We start from the raw sequence: 5,772 nt of genomic DNA, 5'->3' as shown, positions 1-5,772 counted from the left end.
AAGAGGATATACAGACGGCAAATAGGTACATGACATTATGTTTAAAATCATTAGGCATTAGGGATATGCAAATTAAAACCATAATTCGATATCACTACACACTTATTAGAATGGTTGAAATAAAAAATAGTGACAGAACCCCGCCTCCGTGCGTCACAGAATGGCCTCGGACACCCACGCAGCCCCTGAGTGTCGGGGAGGAGAGGGCACGGAGGTGCGCGGAGCTGAGCTCAAGGCTGCGGAGTGGGGCGGAGCTAAGCAGCTGGGCGGGCCTGGCCAGGCCCGCTGAGCGAGACATCGGTGGGGCAGAGCGGGACATGGGCTTTTGACACATTGGAGGCTTTCTTGATCATGGGTGGTGAAGATATACTAGAGTTTTCAAGTTTAAAGGAGGAAACTGCTTAATGGAAGGAACTTTCCTTGAAGTATAAACAAAGCTTCCAGGAAGCTCGGGATGAGCTAGTTGAATTCCAGGAAGGAAGCCGAGAATTAGAAGCAGAGTTGGAAGCACAGTACAGGCTGAACAAAGAAACAGAGACTTGCAAGACTGAAGTATGAAGTGGAAGCACTAACGGAGAACCTGGAGCATCAACATGCACAGAGCTACAAGCAGGTCTCAGTATTAGAAGAAGATTTAAGTCAGACTCGGGCCTTTAAGCAGCAGTTACATAAGTATGTGAGAGAGCTGGAGCCGGCCGGTGATGACCTGGAGTGAGCAAAAAGGGCAACAGTAGTTTCACTGGAAGACTTTGAACAAGGCTAAATCAAGCCATTGAACGAAATGCATTTTTAAAAAGTGAACTTGATGAAAAGGAATCTTTGTTGGTCTCTGTACAGAGGTTAATGGATGAAGCGAGAGATTTAAGACAACAGCTAGCTGTTGGGGAAAGACAACAGGAAGTAACTAGAAAGTTGGCTCCCAGTTCTCCAACTCTAGACTGGGAAAAGATGGATTCTGCCGTCCAAGCATCACTTTCTTTGCCAGCTACTCCTGTTGGCAACGGAACAGAGAACAGTTTTCCTTCACTGAAATCTATACCAAACGGTTTTGGTACCGGTCCACTGACTCCTTCAGCTAGGATATCAGCACCAAACATCGTGTGGGATCGCTGACGGAAAGTAGGGGTTTTAGAATCCAAATTAGCAGCTGGCAGGAAGTTTGCAAAGGCCCAAGCATCACGAAAATCTGTATTTCAGGGAACATTAACTGCGGGATGATGAATAGCCATGGCACGAAGTTCTCTCTATCAGGGCACTCGTCTTTCTTCAACAAAGGGGCGGTAAAGGGCTCTGACCAGGCCCCTCCTCCTCCTGGCCCGGGCTCCTCGCCCCGGCACCGGTGTGCTGCCTCTCAGTGTGTGAGTGCCTGGCCTTCAGGTGGCCGCTCCCACCCTCCTGCAACAACCCAGGACACCCACGCCTCACCCCTCGGTGCCCGGGCCCAGCTCGTTGTGCCCCTCTGTCTGCCTCCCCACGGCTGGCAGAGGGCAGGCTGCACGCAGTGGCGGCTACTGGGCCCTGCCCAGCCCCAGGACTCTGCGCGATATCAATACTGCCTATTTTCTCTTCTCGCCCTAGTGCTGTTGGCTCCAATCGCTCCTTTATCGTCAGGATGTGACATAATGGAATCTGCCAAGTGGACAGTATGGGTGAACGCAGGGCACTGTGGGATCCCTTGCAGGGCCAGCAACTCGGCTCTCAGGTTCAGATGCTGAGACCAAAAAGAAATTGAAATTAAGTCAAGAGAAGGTAGAATATTCCAGAGAGAGTGTTTCATGTGGAGAAGGGACCACACGCATAGGTGCAGATAGGGAGACCATGATGCAATCAGGTACATGGAGGATGCACTTGGGAGTTATGGTGTGAAGGGAGGCTGGTGAGGCTAGAAGCCTCGGGCAGGAGATGGGCTGAGGCCTGGGGCAGAGGTGTCCATCCTGAGAACACTGCCTTCAGGTAGAGCCAAACAGAAGCCATTCAAGGCCAGCCAAGCAGGGTCACCCATCAGAAGGAGGCTAGATAAAGAGAGTCTGGCCTCAGATGCAGCAGGATGGGAGCTGAGGAGAAAGTGAGTTCAAAGTGAAGGGTGAGAGGCAGGACCTGGAACAGTTCCAGAGGCCAAAAGGACACAGCAGGTTTTCCTAGAATGTTTAGCCATAGGCACAGCCAGAGGAGTCCAGCATGCAGCTGGCAACAGGCGTCAACGTACATCACAGCATCAGCACCAATATTCTGCCCTGGTGAGAGCTTTACAGTTTACAACAGGCTTTAGGTATCTCGCTTATTGGTGGTATTGATTACCCAGCAGCAGTACACTATGGTGGAGGCCTTGAGGCCTCCTGTTCCGAACTTACATGGCTTGGTTTCCAGTTCTGGAAATCAACCAATCTCCAAGATAAAAAGTAAAAAAAAAAAAAAAAATGATACTCTTTGTGCTGGGCCACGGTGATACAAGGCATGTATTACAATGGGGTATGAGAAAATATTATCTTCATTAGGATGGTTTCATGGTATATAAAGAAACATATATTATAACTCATCAAATTTTAAAGTTTAGGTTAATGCAGTTTTATACAATAAATTTACCTTAATAAATCTCTAAGAAAAAGAACATAATAACAGTGTAATACTGATAATCTTGTATAAAATAGTAATAAAGTACCTATAAAGTTATGCTATCTAATACTTTAGGGATCTTACCCTATATCAGTCAGGGGTGCTTGTGTTTTATATGGACTACCTCATTTAGCCCTACAACAGCCCTATGAGGGGTACATACTATTGCCTCAATCATTTTGCAAATGAGAAAACTGATCATTTCAATGACTGGGAATAATGAACAGCAGCCATTAATATCATCATTATTTTCTCCTCCACCCTCTTCCTCTTATTTCTTTTTTTTCCCAGTGTACTCTGAAAACATCCAAGCAGATGCAGATATTAAAGCCAAAGAAGTTGCTGGTATCCGGGATGATATAGTTAAGGCAATAAGGGAGTGATAGTTGAAGCTGGTGGCTTTTAGCAGCTAGGGAATCAGAGGGGAAACTTATCAAGTTGGAAAGCATAAAAAAACTCATGAGATCGAATCTCAGGCAACAGTCCATTCCTTCTGGCGTGGCCCACACAAAATAGTAAACAATGAAGCTTGAGGTGGTTGCAATAATTATCCTTTTTGAACAACCTAATTCAGATGAACTAATAGCTTTGAAACTTCTTTGGAGAGAGTTAGTGGGGGTTTAGAAGTGGGGTGCATTGCCACCTGCCTTGACCTAATGTGATTCATCCACATTGTCTGCAAGGTTCTGTGGGCTCCACCTCTCAAGAGCATGTTTTGAGGTTGAATCTTATGATACCCTAAGAGGTCCTGGACCCGCTGCCACCCACCTATTAGCTGTGTAATCTTGGGCTGATTTATCGCACCTCCTTAATCTCCAGCTGGAAACATAATATTGTTTTAAATCAACAGAGCAAATAAGTAGGACAAAACCACATTTACCACTCTCATGATGAGGCCATTGTCACTAACCAGTCGTTGCATTTTTTCCTTCTGATCGCTGACTAGGCCTTCGGAGTCCTCAGTGAAGTTATCCACCAGCCGCTGAGTGAAGTTGGCAAACAAGATGAAACTTTTCTGTCATGCAGGCCTTCTCTAATTATCCCAATTCATTAGTCTCATAGTAACTAATGAGGCATCCAATGTGCTTCTACTCATTTTTCAAGACAGAATTTTGACACTCCAACAAAGTGACTAGCCCCAAATCAAGCTGCTTGTAAATGCTGAGGTTTGAATCCAAATTCAAGCCCTTTCCCAAAAATAACAATCTCTTGCTATAGCTGGCTTGGGTCCCAGCACGCCCACTGATTTGCCCTGTGAGCTTGGGTCTCCTTATCCCTTCCTCAATCTTCCATTAGAAATGGCAAGCAAAGCGCTCACTTGTTCACAGTATGTCCACTGCCAGGAACATGGTGAGTGAAAAGAGAGTAAGCTCTAGTAGGGTTAAATCTTAGCTCATCATTTATTAGCTGTGTATTTTTGAGCAAGGTTTTCAAACTCTCAAAGCTTCCATTTCTTCAGCTATAAAATGACCTCTAATAAGACCAATCTCATGAATCTGTTGTAAAGATTATAAACAATGATTACATCGCAGTGGGACACAGCAGACCTAGTAGACAACTATAGAAAGTAGTTGTTTTGCAACTTGAAGCCAGGAGCAAGAATAATTTTCTGATTTTATTGGTCCCAGGAAGAGGTGGAGCTCTCCACTCTCAGTTGGACAATTGCAGAACTGAGCCATTAAGTCTAGAGGCCATTAAGAAGAGAAGCCCGTGGATGCATGCAGGGTCCTGGGTCTCTGTCAGGTCACAGAAGGGGATTCTAAATGAACCTGAGAGCTGTTAACATTGAAACATGCTGAGGGATGTCCTCAATGGTGAATAAGCTCTTTAGAATGATGGGACCCAAAAGATTTTGTTCCAACCGCAGTGGTTCATTATGAACAAAACATGACGACTTCATTTTACTGGGGGCTAATGGTGAACAGGCGGGCTGCAAGGCAAAGACCACACAATCCTGTCTCCAAAAATGTAGTCATGTTCTGTAAACCCTGAGTCCTGTTTCCACTTTTCAGTCCCTGTAAGTGCTAGCTGAGACTCAAAAACATGGCCAGAGAAGAGATTTATGCTTCTCTGACACTAAGATATTGCCACTAGCTGTCTTCAGCAGGATGAAAATGAGGCGTATGAAAAGAGAAAGGGGGCCATGGCATGGCCCTTGAAACTTAGCTAAGAGACATTTACAAGAGGATGGGTTCTTAAAATTGATTCTCATACTATTATAAGGTGATGACCCAACAAAGCAGAAAAAAAGTGAACATTTACTGAACTAATGTCTAGACATTCACTGTGCTGGATATTGACACATGCACAGAATATATACACATGACATTTCATAGCAGCAATCACTTTCCAAGATGATTTTCATTTGTATTTTGGTTTTGCTTGTTTTGTTTGGTTTTGTTTAGTTTGGTTGGCACCAATGTACTATTTCTGGGCCAATCCTTGTGGTACGGAGTTTGGAGCAGAGTTTAGACACTAGAGAATCAGCAGAAATGGCAGCAGAATCAGCAGAAATGGCAGAAGACAGTGCACTTGAGCCCCTCCTAATTTTTTATAAAATTAATCATGACCCATTTGCATGGGAATTCATAAATAACTGCAAGTTCATGTTTGGGTTTATGTGGGGACAAAACAGAGACAACATAACAGAAATAGAACATAGGAGAACCATACAAGTATAAATTGAAGGCATTAGCAGAAATTGTGGGGATGGATTTGACATCCAAGGGCACGGAATTGGGGGTTTAAGTAAAACCAAACTGACTTTGATTTACATTATTTTATTTCATTAAAACTGACAAAAATCCTAGGGTTGGAAGTTATTGACCCCAAGCTACTGGGAAACTGAAGATCAAAAGAATAAAGGAAAAAACACTCAGTGAGGGAATCAGCATTTGAATCTAATTCTTTTTAATTAGAAAAATTGTGACTTATCAGGACCACAGAACTGCCTACCCTATTGGACTGGGAACATTGCCACACTGCAGAAGAATTGACCATATGTACATATTCTACCCCCATCATAGAGGTCACTGATCCTGAATTAGTCTACCTCCTAAGCTGCTTTCTCCTTAATACATTTTTTTAAATAACTATTTTTTTCTTTTAAAATTTAACACCTACTCACAATAAAAATAAGATGAAAATAAACTTAAAAAT

The 5,772-nt window shown here is 43.8% G+C and overlaps 1 pseudogene; it reads left to right on the top strand.

The window, feature by feature from the left end:
* Positions 1–351: 351 nt before the first annotated feature.
* Positions 352–2,996, top strand: LOC101321362 (nuclear distribution protein nudE-like 1 pseudogene; annotated as a pseudogene).
* The last annotated feature ends 2,776 nt before the right edge of the window (positions 2,997–5,772 follow it).

This window comes from Tursiops truncatus, chromosome 16 (assembly GCF_011762595.2).
Source record: "Tursiops truncatus isolate mTurTru1 chromosome 16, mTurTru1.mat.Y, whole genome shotgun sequence".
Lineage (NCBI taxonomy): Eukaryota > Metazoa > Chordata > Mammalia > Artiodactyla > Delphinidae > Tursiops > Tursiops truncatus.
The sequence above is the reverse complement of the archived record's forward strand: the minus strand, read 5'-3'. Positions and strand labels throughout refer to the sequence as shown.